General features: G+C 42.3%; 1 long non-coding RNA gene across 1 annotated transcript in view; it reads right to left on the reverse strand.

Moving 5' to 3' along the window:
* LOC107504787 overlaps window positions 1-12,062 on the reverse strand; it is a 46,003-nt gene extending 33,941 nt beyond the window's left edge. The window contains exon 1 of the long non-coding RNA XR_001595534.2: window positions 11,946-12,062. This is a non-coding gene — a long non-coding RNA (uncharacterized LOC107504787). The remainder of the gene's footprint in view (window positions 1-11,945) is intronic.
* Between the last annotated feature and the right edge of the window lie 739 nt (window positions 12,063-12,801).

Genomic DNA, 12,801 nt, shown 5'->3' on the forward strand with positions numbered 1-12,801 from the left:
GAAAATCCCCAATAAAAGCCAGGAGTAACCCAAACTATTACTACTGTGCTGTTAGAGTGAGGGAGAACAAGAAAGAAACTTCATTCCCCTCAATTTTTCATTTCTGATAAACTTTAAACACCTTCTCATTTTTAAGATCCAGGGGGCATTTTATTGGTAATTTAACTTTATTGATACCAAAATTTAAACGTTCATTTTGTATTAACTATTAGTTTATTTTCCTTAATCAAAAGAGCCTTAAGCTTATTAAAACAACAACAACAACAACAACAACAACAACAACTGATGTCCGCCCGGTCTGGTTAAGGAGCATCTAAAATACAAATACTACCACATACTTATTCACATTACAATCATGAGGCAGTATGTGGAAATTAACACCATTAACTTACATGTTTTTAAATATCTGAGATAGAGTTTGGGTTCAATATTCTCGAAGGTGGGAGGGCTTTTTGTTTTCATAAAATTGGTTAACAAATAATATTGTTACATACAGATATCTAGTAGTTTATCTGGAATTAAGTACATTTTCATTGAAATAAGCCCAGACTGATAAGGTTGCTTGGTAGCAGTTAAGTCTGTGGAGGGAAAGAGCATTGTCAGTGCAATTAATTTTAACCTTGAACACAGTGTGTGTGTGTTTAAAAATTCCAATCTTTGTCCTATAGTTGCCAAGACTTCCGTCTCTGCTATGGATGTATATGTGTACAGGATTTGTGGTTTTGAAGCAGCAAAGGTCTATATACTGCAAATGACTCCAATATAGGGTTTAGGAAAACCTCGGATGCATGCAGTTCTGTGGTTCAGAGCCTCAGTCAACCAGAGACCCAAAGGCAAGCTCTGCAGATGTCTTCTACTCTGGTGTGGACAGCAATATTTCTGGCAGAGGCTCGTGTGTTAGACAGGACCCCCGGGGGAACAGAAGGACGGAGTGGGAAACATCCCAACTATAGTAGAAACAGTATCTCATCCTCCTGGATAAGAGTAAAACTCAGATTTATTTCTTCCACACAAAATCAGTTGATAAGGTTTTTAACTTCATTTCATTTTAAGAAAATGACAGAAATTCAACGCAAAATGGATTTCAAACTAAAATACACAGAAATCAGAAATTCAGTTTTTTGAACTGAGTGCAAATCATGTTTCATACATAATACGTGCCAGAACTTCCTCACAGCAAGAAAATGCACTGAAGACTGAGATCTACAGTGTATCACAATACAATGTGAAACCATAAGTGGGTCTTCCCCTTCTTTTAATCTTAATGCAGTACTATGGTAAATCTGGTGTCAGATTAGGCAAAGTGTGATCTTCTTGTAAATAATGCCTGCCTACATGCAAGGCAGCTTATAAGATTATGTTTCTAAAATTAAGAGGGAATTTTAAAAGAAAATAATTTGACAGTGGCTTTCCCATCTTCTGGCCATAGGCCTAGGGTAAGGTGTTTTTCTATTGTCCTGTTAGTTGTTCCTAAGCCTCACTGGGGTCAGAAAATAACACAAGTTAAGTCTAAGATACTAACAGAGATTTTCTTCTTGGGACCAGTCTCCCACTTTGAAACTAACACCCACAGTGAGAACAGTAGGCATTTGGAGAGAGCAAACAATTCTGTGGAATATGGTGGTGGGGGGTAAGATATACAGAAAAGATGGGGCTTTCCTCCATTATCCCAAAGAAAAAAGTCAGTAACAATACGTACAGTAAAGAATAAAGGACCAAATTAACAGTTAACCAACTAAATGGTCCTGTTCTCAGTATTTAGAGAGAACCTCCTCCACCCCCCTTCTCATTCTTAATTTTTGACTTGTAGTAAACAGGCCTAACTAGCTCTGCACTTATTTTCTGGAGAGCTCAAGGGCTGAAGGCATTGTTCAGATTCAGGTGTCCTGCAACTAATGTTAGTCCTTTGTGAAAAGGGATTCTCTCTTGACCCTGGAAACAAAGAGCAGTGGAGATTCCTGAGCAGACATTTACAACCTATTCCTAGAGCAGAAGCTTCCAAATTTCACCAAGAACCAAGAACATCAACAGAACTGAATTTCTGCATCTGAAAAAAAGGGAGAGGGGCTCTTGGTTGCTGAGTGTGGAGAATACATGCATGGGTGTGTGTTGGGCAGCCAGATGGTGGTGAGCACCTGACTGTATTTGCAGACTGAAAACTATACAGGTGAGATTAGATCATTAAGAACACTTCCTAGGGAAGTGTTCTTTTGTGGCAAGTACTGGCTAACTCCAGGAGCCTTTAGCCTGACTTTGGAATTTCATGTAAAGGCCCTTACTCTGCCCCACCCTCTGAAGTCACCCTCTTCTACTGGGAGAAGAACAATCTCCCAAGGAGGAAGCCAACTTTTACGTTAAAGTATGTGAACAATCCCCATCTCCTTGTAGGCCTGAAGAGAATTCAGCAGGTTGGCATTTTCCTGCTTTCTAAACACAGGACCCATCAACTTACCCAGGATGCTGCAGTTGAGGGTGAGCAAACAGTGGGTAAAATTAAGGGAAAGGAAATATGATCTTAAAACAGAAGTAGAACAAATAAGTATTATTCTGCCCTCTCCTTCTTACGCTGCTCCTTCCCTCCCCTGCCTCTGAGAATAAGCCACCAGAGTCCTCTAGAACACTCTGAGTTTCTGCTCTTAAACGGCTCCTTTGCCAAGGAGGAACAAGGTCTGTTTTCTGATCTGGGGACTCAGATGCTCTGTTATTGCAACTTAATTTTGTTGTTGCTTCTTTTCAAAGATTATTTGAAATGAATTGTTTCTTTTGTTTACTACCCAACGATCTCTGCTAATCTTATATTTTATCTCCCTAACATATGGAAAAGCTATTTATTCTAGCCAATCACAATAAAGTGAAGAAAACCCCATTTTATGGAAAAATATATATCACTAGTCCGTTGATCATTAAAGATATGATTACCAGTGAAAACCCTCTGAAGGTGGCACATTTATGCTTCCAGGAACAGATGGGGACACGCATTTTCCTTGCAAATACTTTTGAAATTGCTCTACTGGTAGCAGTATAAAAATGATATACAGATGCCAGGGCCGGCATGGCCAGGATGAGTGCACCAGATTTACACAGTAAAGCCTTCACACGCAGGCTGTCAGTTTTGATTGATCTCTACTATACCTCAGGAACTTGTTGACTAGGTAGGGAAACAGTGCAAATAATTCACTGCAGCAAGTCAGATAATTCACACGACCAATCGGTCTGCTTCACTTTCTGGCTGTGACATACGAGCCTTCCCTACAAAGATGCATCATTTTCCAGCTTGAGCAATATTCAATGTCAGGGAAGAAAAGGTATTAAAGCCACACAAAAGGAGGCAGACTATCACAGGACCAGAAGTTGTTTTGGTAATAGAGGCCAGATCCTGCTCTACTCTAAGTCCTACCAGAGCGTTCAGGCTCAATTGTCATTATCATATTGATTAAAAAAAAGTTCATCATAGTGCAATTTTAGGTTTAACGCCAACGGATCGAGAAAGAGCAAAGAATTATCCCACAAAAGCACAACATTCTTACCACAGGGACGTTTCCCTGTTCCAGTTCATTGATGGAGTTGATTAAGTTTAAATGAAGCAGACACTGGATAAAAGTAAGGGTATTGACCACCAGGCACCACGATCCGTGCTTGAAAGGACCTGATACATGCAGAAAAGCAAGATTTGCTAAATGCTCTAATCTTCAATCAAATCTTACATCAATACAGACAAAGTTTGGTAATGAGAGATTCAATGAAGCATGCGGGAGAAAGAATTAATCCTCTTGGTCTAAACTGGCTTCAACTTTGAAGCTTGCTCCGAAGGAAAGACAGTTATCTAAATGCTAAATAAGAAACTTATTGTACTTTTCATGGCATGCTAATCTTTTGTCTATTTCATCTCTATTATGTGTATGCTCCTAGATTGCAGTTGTCATGGTGATTATATCAAGCCACACTCAGGGGATGGTGTTGAGAAGCCAAGTGAGGAGGTAGAAAAGACCCCCACGCAGTCCACAGCATGGGGGATGAGGGGGGGATATCGAAGGGGAGAAGAAGTAGGCGGGCACCAGATGCCTCACAGGCTCCTTCCCGCCAGGCTCTGGCCCAGCTCCGGCTCCAGTCAGGGCCAAGGAGGCTTGGGTTTTTCTGAGCCTTAACAGCCATGGTCCCCTCAGCCAGGTGAGCAGGAGTGTTTGGTAATGGTAGTGGTGAGGGGTGCAGGCATCTTTCCTACCTCAAACCATTTTCTCCATAAAGATTTTAGTCCTCAGGCCCCTCCCTCTCCTCAGTGACCCCTTCCCCCAAGCACTGCAACCAGCTGGGTGGAAAGGGTCACTGGAGAAGGAAAGTAGAAAAACGGGGCTCAGATATTGGTGGCTGCCCTGCAAAGCTGTGCCCCACGGCAGGAAGTTCAGTCATAAGATCCTGGCTGCTGGAAGTGGAATGCAAACCCAGAGGAAAGGCCCAGGCAACCCAGGCAGGAGGTGGAACTATAGGGTCACAGAGCCCTGGCGACCAAAGGTGACCCTGGGCCCTTTATGTGTTTTACAAAAGTTGCCAAATTAAGACAGGATTATAACTGCTCGAGTCCTTGTCAGGGCTGAAAGGTTGGGAGTCTCAAATATGCCCTGGCAGTGTTGATGAAAAGCTTAAAAAGTAATAAAAAGGAGAAAAGAGCGAGGAAAGTAACATGTATAACTCTTATTAAAAAGAGAAGAGCCACAGAGAGGTTGTGAACTTGAATCATTGTTTGAACTTTAATTTGTTCATTAACAGGATTTGCCCCTCACTGCGAATGTTATTACTTCCCTTTGCACCGCTCAGCAACAACTCTGAGCATAATGAAAGAGTCTGGCAAAAAGTTAAATGCCTGGTAATTAATTCATTTAATTGAAAAAAAGGGGGAAAGAGAGAGGTCCCACTCCAGGAGCGGAAGGCAGAGGGGTTAGAGAAAGGGACAAGGCTAAAACCTACACTGAGGCCCTCTCTGAGGCCCAATGCCAACTACCCATGTGGGATGGGAGACTTGGTCTCTGATGAGGTTCCTGCAGCAAAATTATGACATCAGCATCTGTCCCTCTGTACAATGCCACCTGCCCCTGGTCTGAACTCTCTGGCCAGGGTTTTAGCCAGGAGCTACTCTGGATGATCTATTAGGGTGGCATGGATAAGAGAAATCTAAAGATAATATATATTCAGAAAATCTTTCATTAAAAAGTGGGTTGATGTCTTTTGCTTTCTCCACCTCCTTCTCTCGGAACAGGTTTCTTTTGCAATCTTCTGTTTCCAGGATGGAGTGAAAAAGAGTGTCAGAACCTAGATATAATCTGCATGTTTGCATCTTAATCAGCCTTATAACATCATGATTTCTCCTCACCCCTCACCCCAGCAGATGATTTAAATAAACTCAGGAGATGAAACTAAAATACACTCCTTGCCTCTGCACAGAAGCGACAAGACTAAGCTAGCTTGCTTTGCCTATAACCTCATAGGGCCTGCTTTTTCCTTTGTCAATTATCTCTTTTCTGTGTTTTGTCAACCACCACCCACAATCCCCTTGCATGTGTATTCTCCTTCCAAGAGAAGCAATGCATGGCCACAAATAACTATTGTGATACCATGTTACCCCTGTAGTCAAATGAGAGAACAGCAAGATTCAGGAAATCAGTGGTAGGGCAGTCATCCTTTCCTACTTAATATGGATAAAGCCTACCACTGAACAGTAATAGGCAATTGAGATTTCCTCACATTTTTAAAAATGGTGTCCATACACCAGTGTGACTTTCTTTACAAATACAACTACCTACCATATATTCTTCCATTATAAAACTACTATGGACAGAAAAAAGAGAGAGGTGAGGAGAGAATGAGAGACAATACAAAAGAATTTTCTGGTTTCCAAAACTATTTCCTAGGTTTGTATGTTTAATTAAATCACTTCTAAACCCCAGGGAGAAGACAGAATCTTCTCATTCAAATCACAATGTCACCAAATAAAGTCATCAAAATTACTATTTGCTTGACAGCATCCTCCCCATTTAACCCAATGTGACTTAGTACTACAATTCTAACCTCGAACTCCATACAGCTATAAATGATCTATACCTGTACCTTCCTGAACACTAGGGAAGAGCACACATTTATCTGCATTAACAGGAAGGGAAAAGGAACTTTTAAAAAGAGCTATTTTATAAACTGGAGTGAGTTCTAGGGTTTAATTAGCATTAATGTTACTTACTATCTTTTATAGTCCCTGGATATTCAGTGAGTTCTATTTTCCAAAGTTATGTTTTATTCTGGACAACTGACACTAAATATTAGGAGTCTACAAATCAAATCAAAACAAAATTTCCCTAACTCCATACTGCTGAACCCTAAGCTCCTTTTATGAAAGAAACTTTAAAGAGACCACATCATTCAGGTCTGGTAATGTTGCCACTAGCCTGATCTAGATCCTTACTACGTTACATATGCTTAAGTAAATTTCTTCCTACCTCCAAAATAGCCTTCAAAGCACCTTGAGATTAACCATCCTAAACCCTCACTTTACTACAAAACTTTGATAGCTCTGATAACTTATAAAAGGACCAGCTCCTTAAATTACCTTCAATCCTCCTCTCCGCCCTCCCCATAGTCACTAATTGGTCATTTCTGGTTTATTTTCCATTGTTGGCCTACACAAAACAACGCAGCTCTTCAGGCAGACACCTCTCCCACTGTACACTAAAAACACCACATGAATTATTTTCATTTTATTGAACACTTGTTAGGTGCCAGGCACCATGTTAAGCATTATGAACATCACCTCATTTAAGTCTTTTGATTTAGTGAGATATGATTATAAGACTGTAGAAACTGAGACAAAAGAAATCAGGTACTTGTCCAACCAAGATCTCACAGCAGAGACAGCATTCTTATGCTCATCTGGCTCAAATGCTGGTTTACTTTCCACTCTGGCATACTCCCACCCCTGCTGTGCCGTGTGTTCTCATCACTCCTTCCCTTTGCCATCTGGGATGCCTTTCGGCTCTACTATGTATATCTGAATCCCACTCATCTTACAAATCCCAGAGAGAAATTCCCACCTCTATCTTGAAACCTTTCACCATCATCCTAGTCACTGGCAGATTGCTTTACTATCTGCAGCACGTAGTTGGTACTCCCATTCTCTGCCTTGTACTGTGATGTCAGTTTTCTTTTATTCATTCCCTTCCAACTATACTGTAAGTTCCTTGGAAATGGGAATTTGCCTTGTATTTCTCACTCTCCAGAGCCTAATAATATAGCTCACATTTGTTAAGCACACGCTTCATGCACAATAATCCTTAATAGTAGATACTATTATTATTGTCATTTTGCAGATAAAGAAACTGAGGCTCAGAGAGATAAAGAAACTTGCCCAAGCCACTCAGCAAGTAAGTAGATGATCTGATATTCAAACACAATCTGAATCAAATGCCCCTTTTCTTTGGCCAATATACTGTACTGACTCAAATACACTATGCTTCACACAATGTGAATTTACAAAGTGTTATTGTGTGGAGGATACTCAACAAACCTCCAGAAAACAACCTGGTAACAATGTCTTTAGACAAAGGGCACTGTCTTTACTCTTCAGTAGGGCAGATTCTGAAACTGAACAGAAGAAAGGATGAGTGTATATCATTCCATAATATCCCAGACCAACCCATCCATCATCCCTTCCTCTCCAGGAGCCATGCCCCATGTTAGTGGGAACCAATGATGCTATATCTGTATTGGTGTTTCTGTGGGAAAGAGGGATACAGTGCCCTTGTCACAGCAGCCTCTGTACCTTTTATATACAGAGGAAAGAAGGAGAAAAAGAAAAACACAGGTGTTCATTTTTAAAAATGGCCTGCAAAGGGGGTTGGAGGGAGAGGTCTTGCTGTCTCTGCAGCAAAAATGGGTTGCTGCTGTGGGAAGAATAATAACTGCAAAAAATGTTCACAGCTGACCAATTAAACCAATATATAAAACTCCAGCCAGCTTCTTGTTCCCTTCTAAGACACAAAAGTGGTATGAGATTAATGAATCTCTACGGAAAGAACTTCTGAGAATATAAGAATCAAGGCCTGGAAGTCTACTTTTCTCCACATGGAGATTGTCCCTTTGGCACAAGTGCTGAAGATCTGGAACTTGATAGTATTAAGTGAGTTAGCAGGTTTCTTTATAGCCAACAGGTCTTTAGGAAGTATTTTTTAAAAATCTCTTGCTTGGCAACAGAGTACCTCTTATGAGACTGAGAAAGGAGCAATAATGACTAAATTATCACTTGTCTCTAGCATCCATGCTATCCTCCCAAGTTCCCAAAGTAGGGTTTCCATCTTCATTTACATTTTGGTTTAAATATCTGGAAAGCTCAAGGACTCTGACCCTTACCTTCATCTATAAAACCTGTGTTGTGGCACACAAAATCCTTATACGTGCGCAGCACTTACTAAACCAAGTCCTTCCATTCACTTCATCTCAGATGAGGCTCAAACCCACCCTTTGAAGTTGACCCATTGGCAATGTCCATACTAGTACTGGTATACACTAGTACATACATTTTGCCTATGAGGAAAGTAAATTTGCCTCAAGTAATCCATTTGGTACATGATAAACCTAGTCCCCACTCCTGGTCCAGGATTCTTTCTACCCCATGATACTTCCCAGTTCTCAGGGTTATTTCCAACCCTTTCTAAATTCTGGCTCCACATGTGAATTTTGTAAATCTAAAACCAGTAATTTCCTCTTTATCTGAAGAGATGGGCTTCCAGCTACACTAACCAAATTTCTATTACAAATAACTGGGACATACTAAGAACCCCTACTCCAGTCCTAAAGTTATAAACACTACATACAAAATTTAATATTTAGATTCAAATTAAGAAATATGTGGATGGTTCTTAAATCTACAGAAGATGAGCAGGCATGATGGTTCGGCTATCCATTTCAAAAGAAAGGCTAACATCACTGTCACTTGTTTTGCCACAATTATCATCATTTATTGAAGGTGTGCTGGGAACCTGATACTCCCTTGTACCTGGTAACATAAAATTTTGGAGCTGTTCTTTGTCTACCTAATGGACAAAGTCCAGGGTCTTTCCCCAGAAAAGATCTGGAATTGAACCTGTCCACCTTGTTCACTATTCCTTTATTTAGATATTTAAACCTGTATCCAGGGCTCAGCAGGTCCCTTTCCCTAATTTCTGGGCAATAACCAAGTTCATCAAAGCAGGTAGACCTCAAAGTTCCAGACCTTATGACTGGTTGAAATAAGGATGTTCTTTTTATCTCAGTTCAAACTTTGTTAATCTCTACATCCAGCCTAACTCTGGGGTGAAAGACATGAACATATTTGTTGCTATACATTTGACTATAGTTGACTATATATATATATATATATATATATATATATATACACACACACACACACACACACACATACACACACACACACTATATTAATGTATAGTCATATCTTGGTTATATAGTTTCAGCCCTACAGTACATTAGGATCAAGGATAAAATTACTCTTAACATCTTTGTTTCTATTATTATACTTTACAAAATTTTACATTCTTTAGGTGCATCTTACAGATTTCACACACGTAAAAAATGTTTTTATTCAAGGATCTAGGCATTGCTGTGAATGATTTCAAGCATTATCCAAGAAAAAAATCAGAAGTACATATAACTGGGATAAACATATTGGCTGTTTTTCTACTTGTATTAAACCAATGAATTTTAGCCAGGTGTACTTGTGACTACTTGGGATGTTTTGTTTGCTTGATTTAAAGGTAGGCAAGTCTTACTTCAGCTTGGGGGAAAAAAAAGAAAATACTGTGGTTTTGATTTTAACTAAAAATATGGCACTTCCACTCCCATAAAACCAGAGTCCAGTACACCATATAAGGAATAAGATCATTTTAGGAAAACTTTATATTCTAAAATAATTAAAAGAATATCATAAATCTCTTCAAGTTTTAAAGGGGAAAAAACATGGTACTGTGAACAGGGCACAGGCTTGAGAGTGGTCACTAGAACTTTCCATTTGTACAAATGAAAGGCTATAGTTTTTAAATCCTTCATAATAATATTCCTTGGGTTTCTTGGATCTAGTTTTAGTTGTATTTTAAACAATTATTTATTAAATGCCTGTAGGGATCATGTTCAATCTCAAAGTGAAGTGGAGGATCTATAATAGGTAATAAATAAATGTTTATTGAATTAATGTATGAAAGAAAAGAAAACCATATGTTGGGTCAACATATAGGAAATCCGTTGTAAAATTAACTCCCACAGGATTTGGTCTCTAAATACAACTTCTAACTCTTATATAATATCAAGCCTAAAGCATCTGCTTAGATTTAAATGACTTTAGATCTTAAAATGCATTCATTAGGGCCCTAGCCATAGTTTTGAACTCAATCACTGGTTTCAGGTGACTCCTGATATAATTAAACTTTAATATCCATGAGTCAGTAGTAATGATGAAGACTAAAGTTCTACAGGAAATTATCTGACTTCCTTACCTGAGATAAATTCATCATTTCACACATCCAGCACTTGTGCTAAAAGCACATGTTTTCTTATTTAAGCTAGCAGATGACTATCTTTTGCAACAGAGGTATAAACATACCTAGTTTTCTCAGTTTTCCAATTATTTCAGTATGTTTGGTCTGATATCAGAGCTCTCTCTCTGACTTACTCTAAGGCTATTTGGGAGGTCACATAACATCTCTGTTCCTCAGTGTATCTGATAGAACAGGAATAAGACAAAACCCTCCTCCTTCCTATAGGGACTTTTGTGAGTACTGATAAATACCTACAAAATGATAAATGCTACTACCTCTTTCAGCATTTTGAAAGATGTCAACCAAACAAAATATTTTTGGTGTGTGAATTAAAATGCCTCTTACTGACGGTCTCAGATGTTTCCTTGCAAGATAGCGTGTCAAGAACTAGCTTATATATTATCCATCCTGCAGAACGCACTGACATCACACTTCATAATAGCTTGGTATGATGATTGCTGTCAAAATCGCCTGCACAGAAACATCCATGCCCTAGATTGATATAATGTATTAGCGTGACAGAGGACTAAAAAACTAAGAACACTTTGCGAGACACGACTTTAAGCAATCGGGATAAGGATCTATATGCTATGTGTGAGCTGAAGGGCCTCAAGCCTTCTTAAGCTTTAACTTAAGAAGGGAATGAAAGTTGCACGGAGGTCACGTGGGTGGGGAGGGGGCAAACAGGCAAGTGCCCGCCTCAGGAGTAGAAAAAACTATATATATTTTTTTCAAATTCGAATCCCGTCCAGGGAGAGGCCTTTGGGTGTCTCTTTTCCATGACCACTACTCAACGGCACACACTTTGCTTGGAAATGACTCAGAGGTGAGGGGCTGGAGGGCGCGACAGTCCCTGAGGCGGGCTGGGGAACCAGACCCGACAGATGGGTGGGTCAGGGTCGGGTCTACTGGCCTCGCGAAGCGTTCCTGGCTCCAGGGTGGCGTTCCCGTCACCGCTTTCAGGCCGCCGTTCTCCTTGATTCCACAGCGTGTGACCCGCTGCCCACGCGACCCCGCGCTCCAGCGACCCGGCAGCGCCTGGCGACGCTGCCCAGCCGGCCCGCTCTCTCCTCGCCCTCCCCTGGGGTTTGCTGTGGGCAAGGTCCCTCCGAGGCTGGGTCTCTCCACAAGCCTCCTCCCCAACTGCGGCGTGAGACCCAGAGCCCCCCGGACCGCCGGGCCCCATCTGCACACAAAACCCCAACCCAGCCGCGGTGCCTCCGTTCCTTGCTACTCCCGCTCCCGGAGCGCAGACAGCAGCGCGCCGCGTGACCACGTCCGCTCCCGCGCGGGGAAGCCTCAAGCGCGAGGCGAGATCCCGCGCACGCGAGCACCCCCGCCCCTGCGCAGGGCCCGCGGCCCGAGGGAGACTCTCACCTCAAATGAACTGGCGCTGCCGCCTGCAGGAGGAGGAGAGCGGGTGGGCAATACTCACACTACACCGGGCCGCGCAAGGACCTCGCGGGGAAGGACGCGCAGGCTCACGCCGCGGAGCGCAGCTCCAACGAGCAGCGCCCGCATCGCCGCCTCAGAAGGGAGGCCTCTACCGTCCGGCAGTGGACCTGCAGGCCCCGCGCTCGCCGCCACGGGCCGCGCCCTCGGGCCCGCCCCGCCCCGCCCTCAGCCCCGCCCTCGCCCCCGCCCCGGCCCCGCCCCGGCCCCGCCCCTCGACGCTGTCCCGTCCCGCCCGCCCCGCCCCTCGGCCCCCTTTTCTCCGGCCGGCTCCCTCCTCTCCTCTCAGCCCTCTGGGTACAATCGGCTTTCCCGGAGACAACGCCGAGCGACGAGGAGATCCTTCCACCAAAATGAGCTGTGATATCCTGATGGCTATAATTTATTCCAAATCGTCTCTGGACTGAAACGATCAATTAGCAGCCCGAATCGCACTGTGAAGTAAATTGTCACACTCTCTATTACAGGATAGTTATCGTATATTTATAAGGTGTGTTTTCTGCAGTCAAAACCAACAAGGTGTTGAGCGACCAGTCATAAACGCATTTCTTCATAAAGAAAGAGAGAAAAGCCCCAGCATTGTGTGGCAGGGGGAAAAAAATTCCAATGACAGTTATTACCTTTCCCGCCCTCTCGCCAAGGGCGATGTTTCCTCTCGGTAACTTTGGAAAGTGCAGTGAGGGTGAGAACTCTGCAATGACTCTTTTGGCCACGCGTGTGGCTCCATGAGCAGCGTCCTTGTGAACAGGAAGACAGACTCGCAGCCCCAAGAAGAGAGGTT

The sequence above is a fragment of the Rousettus aegyptiacus genome, unplaced genomic scaffold (genome assembly GCF_014176215.1).
Source record: "Rousettus aegyptiacus isolate mRouAeg1 unplaced genomic scaffold, mRouAeg1.p scaffold_m13_p_1, whole genome shotgun sequence".
Classification (NCBI taxonomy): domain Eukaryota; kingdom Metazoa; phylum Chordata; class Mammalia; order Chiroptera; family Pteropodidae; genus Rousettus; species Rousettus aegyptiacus.